A 14,579-nucleotide genomic window follows, 5' to 3' on the forward strand; every position below is an offset into this window, starting at 1 on the left:
TAATTGTGAATGACTCACATGACATATTATTCTGATTTCAAAACGATATTGTGAATAGAATAATATTTTAATATTTATTCCACACACAAATCACGAATTAGAATTTCGAAATTATTATTATCAAAAATTTAACAAAAATCAATAAAAATACATTTTTGATAATAAAAACAATTCCAAAAAATGTTTAGCAACATTTAAAATCATGTTTGCCAAAATATTTTATAAACAAATTAAATTAAATTATCGCTACAGTAAGACATAAAAAATATTGTTGTTGTTATTTTTGACATTTTGATAATAAAAAGAATTTGCGTCTGCGGCGAGAATTTCTTTTTTTTTTTTCTTTCTATTTCACCTGCATGGTTTTTTGATTTTTTTCATTAATTTTTTTTTTATTGTTGTTGTTTCTAATGTAATTTTTCTGCCTTTCTGTCTGACTGACGGATCTTTCATGGTATTTTTTGTTATTTTTTTTTTGTTTTGTTCTGTTTTTGTTTTTTTTTTTTTTTTTTACAAAAACTGCTGTTGTCATATGTCAAGTTTTTTCCTACTGTCAGTCAAGTCTAGAGTTTCTTGATGTTTAGAAGTGTTCGCTTGGAAAATTGAAGACAAAAAAGAAAAATTTATAAAATTTTTTTTATTTTAATTAAATTGTCCTCCCTATATAAGTAATTACTTAGCAAAGGAAAAGTAAAGTAAAAAAAGAGAAAAAATAAGAAAAGTAAAAATTTTTTTTTGATTGAAAAATTTTCCAAATAAAGTAGAAGAATTTAAGAAAAATAGCAAGAGAATTGAAAAAGCAAGAGCAAGAAAAGGAATAAAGTTAACAAAGTTAACAAGCAAAAAAAAAGGAATTATATAAGTCTAAAAAAGAAGTTTTTTTTTGGAAAAAATTCCAACAAATGTCAATTTTGTTTTCAATAAAAATTAAAAGAAAATTAAAAAATAATAAAAAATTTTTAAATTAAAAATCAAAATTTTATTGTTAAAGAAATTTTTTTTTTTGTAATTAAAAATTGTAGAAAAAGAGAAAAAAAAAAGAATTTCTAGAGTTTGAGGAATTTTTTTTTTCTCTCTCTTCTCCATATAAAGTTTCTAATGTGTTCTATTCTAATATAGAAAAAAAAAAATAAAAAAAAAATTTTTTTTTTACATATAGAAAATTTGTGAAAAACTTTCATTGATTTTTCCCCCTATCTATATATATATAGCATATATACACACACTTGTTATATTTCTGTATATACAACATACATACATAAATAAAATAGATATATAAAAAAAAATATATAAGAAAAAACAACAACAATAACAACAAAAAAAAAATAATAATAAAAATAACAACAATAAAACGAAAAAAAAAAAATTATTTTTTGTATATAGAAGAAAGCAAAAAATAATAAGAATTATAAAAAAAAAAATAATAATAAAAAAAAGTCTATTTTTGGGATTAAATTATTGATTTTCCATTTATACTCCACTTAGATACAAGGAAAACTCCTTATTGTACCTTTTACTTACAAAGCATAATAAACCAAAAAAAAAAAAAACAAAAGTATAATAAAAACAACACAGAAATAAAAAAAGGACATTTAATTTAAGCAAAGTAGGAAAAAAGAAAAATAACAAAATAAAAAATAATAAAACAAAAAATTTTTTCGGTTATAAAAGAAAAATCAAATTAAAAGCGAAAAAAAAATTATAAAAAAAAAAAACAAATAACAACAACGAATATTTTAAATAATTTTTTCAAAATAATCAAAAATTAAAGGAATCAAAAGTACCTACTTACAAAATAAATAAGTACTTTTTGATTTTCTTCGAAAACTCAAAAAAAAAAAAGGAAATTTAATTAGCCGAGAAAAGCCCGAACTCTTTTAAATTCAATCAGGTAAGTTTTTAATTTAAAATTTCATTTGTTTTTTTATTAATAGAAAAAAAAAATTTTTAATTAATTTTTCGACATAACTTCGCCTTATATATATTAATTACCTATTATTATAGTACCTATATATTGTATAGTACATTTTTTTTTTTTAACCTATATACCTAAGTACTTACATGAATAATTTTTTATATGTGTACATTTTTTGTTTTTTTTTTTAATCATTTCAATAAAGGTGATAGAATATTTTAAATTTATTAGATTTTAAAATTCATTTAATTTTCTTATAATCAATTATATATATTGATATATATAATCTATATATGTAATTTAATAGTATATAATATATAAATGTTCATTATATAAGTATATAAGTATTGCTATATTTTGTATTCTTGTAATCAATGTTTTTTAATTTTCTTGTTTAATAATATTATTAAATATAATAATAATTAATTAAAAAAAAAATAAAAAATTTTTAAAATATAAATTAATAAAACTAATATTAATTCGGCACTAATCCTATTTCACAAATCAATGTTTTCTTAAATTTTTTTTATTATATTTGCTAAATAATAGCTATATATACTTAATAAAATTACTAACATAAAATATATAATTAGGTATATATATAATTAATAATGAAATGAAGATAACTATAAATTAAAAATAAAAAATAAATATAAGAATTTATAAATTAATTAAATTATTTGTAAAAAAATAATATAGAAGATTTTTTTTTTATTATTTTACTTATTTATTGTCGCTATATATTTTTGTTATATATTATACGATATATATACCCTATGATATACTCTTTGATTTTTACACAAAATTATAGTTGGTTTTTTTGAGTGTAAATTTTAAGTACTTATGCAAATTATTAGTACTATTGCTTTATTTTGCACATACTTAACATACTAATTTCTGTTCTTAATAATTGTTCTTATTTATTTTTATTTCATACAAACGTATATATATATGTACTTTACAAAATGTAGAATGCATTTCTTAAAAGAAAATTTAACAAAATATTTGGAAAATTGCAAATTTGAACTCGCACCACGACATTCAAAAATAATATGGTCAAGTACCTAGTTACTTTTTTTCCAATTCGAAACCACTTTATTATGAATTTTGGAATATTTCATTTAAATTACATAAGTATTATTATTTCTTGAAATTATTTGTTTAATAATTTTATTTATTTTTAAAGAATTCTATATGGTGTTAAAATATTATGGAGTATATAAAATAAAAATTCAATCAATCATTAATTGTAATCAATAAAAATTAATAAATTAGAAATTTATATATGTAGATCAATGGAATACGAAATTTTTTATATATATGTATATAAGTATAGGACATAAATTAAAAAAAAAATCAAATATAGTACCTTATATACATTTGCCAATACACAAGTAATTTGCAAAACCTTCTTATACATTATGTGTACCTACCTAAATTACAAAACCCACTTACCGAATAATACCAATTAATTCTGGTTTAAATTTGCATCTAGCTAGTTAAAATATTTAATAAAAAAAAAATTTTTTGCAAATATATTCAATTAAATCATAAAAAATCTTTGAAACAAGCGGAAAAAAGAAGAAGAAAAGAGTAAAAATAGAAGCGCAAGAGATGGAAAAGGAAAAAAAAAACCATTTCACATGTAACTTACTTATTTAACAAGTGTGCAGAAGTTAAAACTGGAAATTGTAAATTTTTTTAAATTAAAAGTCTGGTTATATCTAGATTTTACTTTTGAATTTTGAAAAGAAAAAATTTGAATACCTACTATACTTGATAAAAAAATACACAGAGAAAAAAAAATCAATAATCAGATGAAAAATTCAAATAATATTTTTAATGAAATCTTTTTTTGGAATATTTTTTTTCGGATTTTTTGAATTACATTGAGAAATTATTATTGAAATATTTTTATTATTTACAAAAAATAAAAATAATTTCTATTTTTTCTTCTTATAAGGGTTTTTTTTTCAATGTTAAATTTTTTTTTGTTATTTCGGAATTAAGAATTCACGAAAAGGAAATTAACAAAGGAAAAAAATCACATAAATAAAATTTTATTCCAAAAAAAAAAAAAAAAAAATAAAAAACAAAAGTGAGGAAAAGAGGAAAATTCCATTCTATATAACAAAAAAATATGAATAGTGATTGCGTAATATTAAGAAATTAAAATACTTGCGACTTCTTGTCTCTTAACAATATTTGATTTTCTTATTTTTTTATATTTTTTATTATTAAATTAAAAATAAATGTATTCATTAATAAAAAACAAAATCCTTAATTATTCCATTTTGTTAATTATTTTTATATTCAATTATTATTATTCTTGTTATATCATTTCAATGTATAACAATATAATGTTATACTATATATATTAATTAATAGTAATAATAATTACTTTATTTACAATTTTTAAATATTATATTAAAAATAATTAAAGTAATATAACAAAAATACCTAAGGTAAAAAAAAATTTGTAGATTAATTTGTAGAAAAAAAAAATTATTAGAAAATATTTGCATATTATATAAATTTAATGTATATTAAACAATTAGTATATTAGTTTGTATAACAGGTATAATTATTAATATACTTACTTAGGTATAGGGAATCAAATTTTTTAATTTAAATATAACAAATATGTGTGCTTACTTCCCGTGATATATCATATAGTTGAAAATTTCTTATAAAAAAAAAACTGTTATACAAAAATTTATTATTTAAAAAAAAATTAAATTTCAAACTACTTTTTTACATATTTTTTTTGAAATTTCAATAATTTTTCTATTAGAATTCGCATAACTTTGTTTTACTCATTTATATTTCATAAAAAACTGTTATACAAAAATTTATTTTAAAAAAAATTAAATTTCAAACTACTTTTTTACATATTTTTTTTGAAATATCAATAATTTTTCTATTAGAATTCTTATACCGCTCATCGCATAACATTGTTATACTCAATTATAATTTAAACACATATGCAAAATGATATTTGAAAGAAATCACTTAATCCCTTTATTTATTAAAACTTTAAACAATTGTAAAATCAACGTATGCCTAAGAACTTTATATACTTGATTTGAAAAACTTATATTGCCTCTCGTTTTAAATTTAATTTTCCTCAATAGGCGTATTTAAATCTGTCCTACCATGGGTTTCAAAACATATTTTTATAATTAATTAAAATTTTTAACAGTATATAAGTACCTATACTTTTATATAATGCATAATTTGTATTATTCCTTAAAAAAAGTCTATAAATACTCAAATATATTAATTATTCCAATTAAAAATTTGTTGTTTTCCATTCTTAAATCAAAAAATTATACAAGAATTTTAAAAATCTTAATTTTGTTTTTGTTCAAAATAATTCTATTTTTATTCCATATATATTTCATATAATTATTTGTCATTGTATTGCATATATTTAAGTGTTTATGCATGATATTATATAATATTCACGTATCCTCAGTAACCACAACCATAATAAAATGAAATGAAAAAAAAATCAATTGAAAATAAAATGAAATACTTACCATAACAATTCTTTCTTAATTTTATATGCACATTTAATCAAAAATATACATATATATATATCAATATATACCGATATATATACTCAAATATATTATGGTTAGAGCTCCAATATATACTGAAAAACGTGTATATATATACATGCATAATATTTGTGTAGGTACTTTAATACTCAAAAGGTGAATAAATTTTTATTAGGCCAGTTTTTTTTTTCAAGAAAAAAACAAAGAAAAAACAAAGAAATTAATAAAATATATAATATACATATACCTACGTATACATGCACAGGTACCGGAGTATATATATATATGGAAATAAAAATGAAATGATTATTATTCAAAATAAAAATAATGGCTAAGTGTATATAATGGTAATAAAAATGTGAGAAATGGAGTAGGAGGCGAGGGAAATAAGAAAAAAAGGAAGAACAATTTATATATTTATAAAGGATATATATATATATTTATATATATAGAAGGAAGAATAAGAAAAATAAAAAAGAAAACAAAAAAAAATACAATTATTCATAACAATTTAAAAAGTACTTACCTATACAATAAAATAGTTTAACAATTACTAGTTACTTCTGTAATGAAATCAGTTTTAAGTTTAAGGAAATCTTAAGTACTTCTCCGGACATACTCAATAATTAATACTTTATTTCTCATTTTTAAACAAATGTAGTACAAAGTATTTGACATAATTTTTATATTTTTCTTATATATATTTAAAATTCGAATTCAATTCTATACGAACCAAAGATATAATTATGCGTTGTAAGTAATCAAATGTTTCTCATTTCAATAGAATAACTATAATTCAGTTAATTGCAACATGATATGTTATCTAAAAGCTTTAATAGCAACATGTTATCCGAAATGAAATTAATATTTTCTACAATCTGCTTTAAAATAAAATTATACAGGTAACGAAACGTAAACGAAGAACTGTTATACAGAAATAGTTTTTTTCAAAAAATTTCACTGAACTGAAAAAGGACACTGAATTAAAAATGTTCTATAAAACAAATATTTTAAAGCCATAAATTAAAAAAATATTTGTTGTATTAGTATGTACTAAAAGGACCCTCCATATTTATGTATAATAGTTTTATGCTGCACTTATATACTAGCCCTGGCTTATATATAACCTAAATTTATTAATTAATAAAATTTTCTAAAATAATTTCGTATTCCAATTGATTTAAATTTTTTTTGGATAAGTACTCATGTACTTGTATTATTTTTCAACAAAAAAAAAAAATTGTTATTTTAACAATTTTTGTTTTTATAATTTTTTATTTAACACCTAAAATAAGTTTTTTTCTTTATATTCAATTCAATTCAGTACAATTTAATAAAACAAGTGATAAACAAGTATAGTCACTTTATTATATTGTGTTATACAGATATACATATGTTATATTGTATAACAATTACATTTTGTATAAGAATATATGCACAATATAATTTTCTTCAATATTCTATACATAATATCAGATAGGTTGGTATATTGTGCTAAGTAGAAGTAATTATAAAAAAAATTTTCTGTAATTATGTCACAATAATTATTTGTTTTATGTACATTTTAATGTATATATATACACATTTATATAAATAATTATGTATATAGATAATATTCAGTATATTTTGTACTTATTTAAAAGAAAAAGTATTTATTACAGAAAATTGTATTCATTACAAATTTAAAGTACTTATTTATTTATTTTTTTTCACAAGCAATTTTCCACTTAATACACTTATGTTACCTCAATAAATAAAACGAATAATAAAAACAAAAACAAACAAAAAATGCATATTGCGCTTTTTTCATTCTGCTTTTCTTTTTTTTCAATTTTTTTTTGCCCGTGTTTTATGTACTTATTTACTGTTTTTTGTTTTCTTTTGTATTTTGTTTATCATTTTCTTATTTTGACTTATTTTAAACTGTTATACTTATAAATATATGACGTCTGTGTATGTGTTTTACATTTTTTTTTCATACAAATTTTTTTATTATTTTTTTTTGTTATTTAAATTTATTATTTGTCGGTTTTTGGTTTTACTTTTCTTTATGATTTCATTTCCAAACGTATTTTAAAATTTTTTACTTTAAGTACCTGTTTTTTTTACTAGTTTATCTTTATAAAGTTCCATTTATATTCTTATATCTATACTTATTGTTAATATAACAAAATGGTTTAAGTTGTACATAGACTAAAAATTAAAATTACGAGTGCTTTTTACAAAAATATAACAATATGAAAATTCTGTTATATTAAAGTCAAAATTAACCTATAAAGGCATCTATATTATTTGGAAGCACATATCGAAATAAAAGTTTTCGGAATAACTCATCTTATAATTATTCCTTTGTATATGCTGGTGTATAGTTGGCTGTGTTATACAGTTAGAATGTTTTATTCTTAATGTGTTATATGCTATTCAATTCTAAAAATATAACACTTCAAATTAGATCAATCTAAACAGCGATGTATATTGTATTGGGAGAAGTAATTACACATGTTTATTCCGATAGAGGGCTTACAATTTATATAACAAAAAAAAAATTATTACTATGTAAATTTTTTATATTATTTTTTAATTTCTATACGAGAGTATTTTTACGGAAAGTACCGCTCTATTTACAAATTAAGTACTCCTAACTACTTCAGAGTATATATAATTTAGAGTGTTATACATAACTTTAAAAAGAACGTAAACAACGTATAAAACTATTTAGGTTTATTTACTGTATATTTGTATTCTTATTTATTTTATGACATTAAAATTTAAATAATAATCATACTAATGGATCACTTACTTATTTAAAATAATAAAAAATGGGAAAAATTGTATAAGTATTTTATACTGTTATACTTTTATACTTATATATATATATATTATATACAGAATTTATCACTATAGAAATAGAATTTATTTTTATTAATGACATTGAAACTTATCTTAAACTAAAGTGTATTTTCTTCTACATACATATTTGTTTATTTTAATAGATTTTAATATTACATATATATTAAAAGTATTATACGCTGTCCCACATCTAAATACAGTATGAGATCTGTTAAAATGCAATAATGAAAAATTGTATTTTAACAAGTAATTTCTAGAATTTATTTGAATTTATTCTGATATTAATGTGACCCTGGCTTTTAGAAACACTTGCTAAGAAATCATAATTCATGTAAAAAAATTTATAAACTATTTATAAATATTGAACTACCTATATATTAATATCATTTGTCATACTCATATATAACATATGTTAAATATTTTATTTATGTATACTTTTGCACATGTGCACTTAAAACGATCATACTATCTTGGTGTGTATCAATAGAATTGTATAACTTAAAAGCTTATGTATGGTTTTATGCCATATAAAATTTCGTTGTTTAACATGCAATAATATAGATTATTTGTAATTTTTTGAATAATTTTAATTTAATAAATTAATTATTAAACTTACAGATATTGTAACATCATTATTAATATTTATTTTTCTTAAGCTTCAATTAATCTTTTATACTACTTCTTCTGATATTTTACGGCAACAATATAATTATAGATAGACCATGATATTATAATCAATTGTTCATACTTCAAAATATTTTCTAATTTTTATATAATATTATGAAATTTTCATTTAATACTTACGTATAACAGTTTGAGTAACACAGAAATATACATATATATATATAAAACTTTCAGCTATTAAATTATTACGTTTATGAGAAGGCAACAAAAGAATTGAGCAGAGAGTAGAAAAATTGAGTGAAATGGAAAAATGACAATTACTTAAAATTTAGATTTTTTGACAGCAGGAACAATTAAGTGTTTTCTCTCACTATTCATTTCTCTTATTATTACACCAATGAGACAATTACATTAAAAATTTGTTAGACAATTATGATTGAAATGGTGCCGACTGCCTACTATACTTATCTTATAAAATTTAATAAAATGTAATTCTAGTAATTGTATATTAGATTAAATATTTATTTATGGTAAATATACTTTTAAAATAATTAAGAAAAATGTGCTTGTCTAATTAGATACTTTAATGGAATTGATATTTCTATACCTATTGTGTATAGCTCGGTATTTATTTAGTTGTATAGCGATAAAAACATTTTGCTTCTTAATCATTTATAAATAAGGTATTATTGTTGATTATTAGTTTACGGATATGTAAATAAAATTATAATGCTTATAAAATAATAATTATATAATTAAGAATAATTCATTTGACTTAATGAAATATTTGCTTTATTTCACTAGAGTTGTTTAGAAATTGAGAAATGATTTGCTTTATTAATTAATAACTCTCTGAATATTAAAATTTAAGAAAGAGACACTCTTCTATTAATATATAAGAAATTTTACTTTAAAACGTAAAGTACAAACATAAGATAATGTTAACGTAACGGAGTAAAGTACTTAATAACATTTATAATTTAATGTTCTCTCAATTTTCTATTTCCATTCTCTGTACTCTTTAATCACGTAACATATTCATTTGTGTATACTTCGTTTTAAAAAAACCTTGTATGCAGCTATAATTGTATTTCATGTCATATTTACAAAACCTTTAAGAGAAAATCTAATTTCTGACATAACATATAAATTTGATGTATATACTTACGTATTTGACGTGTAGACTTGTTTTTGTATTAATTTTTAATTTAAAAAAAAACCTTACGCTTTAAGGCGAATGTTTTTAGATTTTTTTCAAAAATAAAAAATTTATTCCAAATGTTGAATTTTTCTCTTTTTGTTATTTCAATTTTGTAGGTTCTTATGTTTACACAATCTGGTTTTATTTTAACGTTATTTCTTAAGTATATATACAATATTATGTTAAGTATTTATTTAATTATTTTATTTGTTAAATTTGTTAAATCTGAAATCTGATGTACATAATACAAAAACCTAAAAATAAAATGATTTTATTGAAAAAATTTTGATGTGTCATCGATTTTTTTTTAAAAGTGTACAATTTCATTATTTAAATACGTAATTAATTAGGTTAACTGTATGAATGAGTTGAAATTTAAACCTGTAAAGATTATTTTACTCATACCTAATGTTTTATGTACGTTTATGCCGTATATGCCTGTAGGCATAGAGAAGTGTCAAATATAAACAGAGGCTTAAATTAATTGATTTGGTATGAGATTATTAAATTATTGGAATTTACCTCAAATTATTGTTTTTATTCATGATCAAATTCGGTTTTTGATTAACCTATTCCAAATATTTTCTGTATTTGTCATTTTGATAAATGTATACATATAATTCTTATTTAAATTTATTGTACAATTAGCCCATATGTGCAAATAATAATTTAATTTTTAGAATTTGAAAGCCATCATTTAATAGTTCGATATACATATAACAATAATTTTCTAAATTCGACCAGTTTCATACACTCTAAATACAAAGAAATAAGCAGTGCATATTAGTTGCGATCTAGTCCACGTCAGTTTTTCTAAAAATTCTATTACTTATTCTAAAACGTCCGAATTCGATCGGTAGAGATGATAAATATGAGAAAGTGTTATAAATTTGAATGAATTTTAAATTTAGATCACAAAAAAAAAAATTTTCCATTTTAATTTTTTATATTTACTTGATAATTTTTCAAATTCTCCAATATTATCGAGAAAATACATACATTTATATATGTATATATATGTATTTTCTCGATACATATGTAAATATATATATATATGTATATAATATTTAACAAATGGTTTCAAATTATAATTATTATTAAAAGGTTATTTATTTCAAAATTTTTCAATCCAATACCAGAAAAAAATCAAATAGTTTCAATTAACACTCAATGAATTTTGTTTTTTGTTTGTAAATATTTAAATATTGTTTGTTATTATACAAAATATACATATATATATTTATATATACAAAATTTACTTGTAGTTTTTATGCATTTAAATTAATGTTAATTAAAAAACTCACGATATTTTGGTGTTCAATTTATTAAGTGAACTGAATCATTGCGACTAAAATGAGGTAAAATATTTATTTAAATATATTTTAATAAATACTTTCAATTCGAATGACACGAATTAAGTAAAATATAACAAAAATTGTAAATTTTAAAAGTATATTCAAAAATCTCTTTGTCAATAAATCGTAAATAAAAAAAAAATATTTAGAATATTCGAAAATTCGCCGAATCGAATAAATCTTATTCGATAAATTAATTTGATGATAAGGCAATTTTGCAATTATAACACTTTAATAAATTTAATAGTTCCGTCTTAATTAATCTGTTTAATTTATAGAATTCATGAATATTTAAAGGTTATTAATTAACTACAATTGGAAAACAATTTAATTACTTTAAAATATAATATAATTACAAGTATATATTTTAAATATAAATAGGAAAACTTATATAATATAAATATATTTTATAAAATTTAATAGAAAATTCTCGGGGGATAATTAAATTCAGAAAATAGTGAAATTCTTAAATATCATCATCAATCAACAAAAAAAAAAGGCAAAATTTCTCAAAATCCCCAGTATTATTTACTAAAATTTTAAATATTATTAATTAAAATTTATTAAATTAAAAATTTAATTATTCTTACTTGATTTCATTCATTCTGTTCTTTTATAAATAGTCTATATATATAATAAGGGCCTATCGTCATTAATTATAAATTAATTTAAAATTTTATTCTAAAAATAATTTTAGTCTATTCTAATTAAATAAGATTTTTAATTAATTTTTAGATTAAGAAATGTATTTAACCTCGAACCTGTTCGCAATATGGTCACGTCAGGTTTGAATATGTTCGATATAATACAAAATAAAAAAATTGTTTGCAACATAACAATTTGTATTGCACAGAATTGTTGCATTACACTTTTTGTATTACTCGTATAAGCAAATTTTATGTTATTAGTTCAATAAAATTTTTAATATGCCTTGAATTACTTGCTTGAATACTAATAAATATGTTCTTCTTAAATTTATAAGAGAAATTTTAAAAATATTTTAATTCCCAGTTTCATATACAATGAGTTCATACTTAATGGAGCAAGCACAATGATATAACATTGTTTTGTATTGTATTAGATTAAAAAGTGTGCAATTTATGTCCATTAAGTTCAAGGTTAATAAATTATAAAATTTAAATAGTATAACAAAAAAAAATATTTAATTTTCTTTTATTTTCTTCTTATTTATTTTTGTATTGTCTTAATAATAATTTATGGTCAGTCTTAATATATACATACATATATAAATAAAACTTCATATCATACACAAGCAAATGTGCATATGATTATGGTATAACATGTCGTATTATACTTAATGTATTATTAAAATATTTATAAATACAACGAATGTATGGAAGAAATAGTCATACGCCTCTAACAACTACAAGTATTTATAATACGTAGAAAAGATATTGCGTCTAAGTATTTTATTATATTTTTTTTATAAAGAGTTTTGTATTAAATAAAAATAGAATGAAAATAAAAACGGAAAAAACAATTTCCCGTACTAAAATATTTTTAAAGCAAGTACTTATCCCGCCTATACATATAATATTATGAGCAATATTTAAATATAAAATTGAAATGATGCGTTTCAAGTTTATGTAAGTGCTTACTAAACAATGGACTTAAATTAAATTGTATACAAATGTTTATGAATTGTTATTTGGATAGAGTTTTGAATTACTTATGCAGTTGAGCTTCTTTATTTAAATTTTTGTATGATATATACATATTATTTATATTGTATATCATACTCACGTGGTATCAAAATTTTGTGATATCATTTTCCAAGGCGGTCTAATATTTAAGGCGCTCCTCTGCTTTTGCATAAATGCATACTAGACCCAGTCCTGTATTATAGTAGATCAATTCATTTAACATATTTAAAGCGTCCTGAGCTGAACGTATAATATTAAAAATTTAATATTTTAATGTAAAATTTTTAATCGATCATAGTAATTGATTATTATTATTTATTTAAGTTCAAAAATGAAAACAAAGCAAACAGATTTTCTATGACACAACACATAAATTGTACGTCATTTGTTTTTTAATTTTAAAATAATTTTGTATAAAACCACAAAACAAGCAACAGCAAAATATTCATAAAAATTATTCTAATTTTTTAAATTTCAATTACAACAAAAATAATTTAAATGAATTTTATAATAATTTTTTAAAATAATCAAAGCTTGAATAATTAATTTAATAAAAATAATGAGAAAGAAATTGGAGAAATGGAAAAAAGTTGAAAGAGAATAATATGCTAATGGATTGAATGAATAGAATTACTCCTGTTATTGCCATGAAAGTAAATAATGGTTGATATCCAGAGAGAATTTTTACCCGGCGCAATAACGTGAGTACTTAAATTATTTATTAAAATTTCTATAAATAATTTACTGTTACACTTTAATTTACGAATGTATTTGTTATACAATTTGTATGAAATTCGTTGTCACTTTTCGCTTGTCATTCTCTGTCTATTAAGATTTGAATAAATTTTGAGTTTAAAACTATTTTTCCGTGTAGGGCGGTGATAGTACACTGAATCTCCTTAATAAATATTTAAAAATATGACTATTATAATTTATTAATTAACTTGGTAATAAATTATTAACCAAACTGAATAAAATAATTCTATAATTTTAAGTAAACAAGAAATTTATTAGATAAATCTGCATATAACTGCATTTAACTGCGTTTAATGTTGCATATTAATTAATTATTATATTGCGTATTTAAAATTTATATAAATAATCAATTAAAATTGTTATATATATGCAAATGTATAACAAATTTGGAATATTCTATGTGTAGGTATGTGGTTTTGAATTGTGTATAAGCTTGCTTTTGTTGTGTTGAAATGATGTAGTGAGACTAATCTTATAGTTATATATAGATTGTATGAATGTCATTTATAACCTTCATTTATTCAACAAGAATTTAACTGACTAATTTTATTTTATATTCTGCAAAAATAGTTATGCTAAAAGAATACAAAATTTTAATATTTTTATCTAGTTTAAATTCAAAAAAAAAAATAAGTACGCACCATTTATAAT

At 19.8% G+C, this 14,579-nt stretch overlaps 1 protein-coding gene across 13 annotated transcripts in view; it reads left to right on the forward strand.

Annotated features, from left to right (window-relative positions):
* Positions 1–546: 546 nt before the first annotated feature.
* LOC129607239 (protein NDRG3) overlaps positions 547–14,579 on the forward strand; it is a 172,204-nt gene continuing 158,171 nt past the window's right edge. For 3 of the 13 annotated variants that reach the window (XM_055518090.1, XM_055518093.1, XM_055518092.1), the window contains exons 1-2: positions 551–721; positions 1,160–1,891. The gene's annotated coding sequence lies outside the window, so the exon portion shown is untranslated. Of the gene's footprint in view, positions 722–1,159; positions 1,892–14,579 lie in introns of all 13 variants that reach the window. The other 10 variants (XM_055518089.1, XM_055518080.1, XM_055518081.1 and 7 more) reach the window with 10 other exon arrangements.

The sequence above is a fragment of the Condylostylus longicornis genome, unplaced genomic scaffold, assembly GCF_029603195.1.
Source record: "Condylostylus longicornis isolate FDR11 unplaced genomic scaffold, ASM2960319v2 ptg000027l, whole genome shotgun sequence".
Taxonomy (NCBI): Eukaryota; Metazoa; Arthropoda; class Insecta; order Diptera; family Dolichopodidae; genus Condylostylus; species Condylostylus longicornis.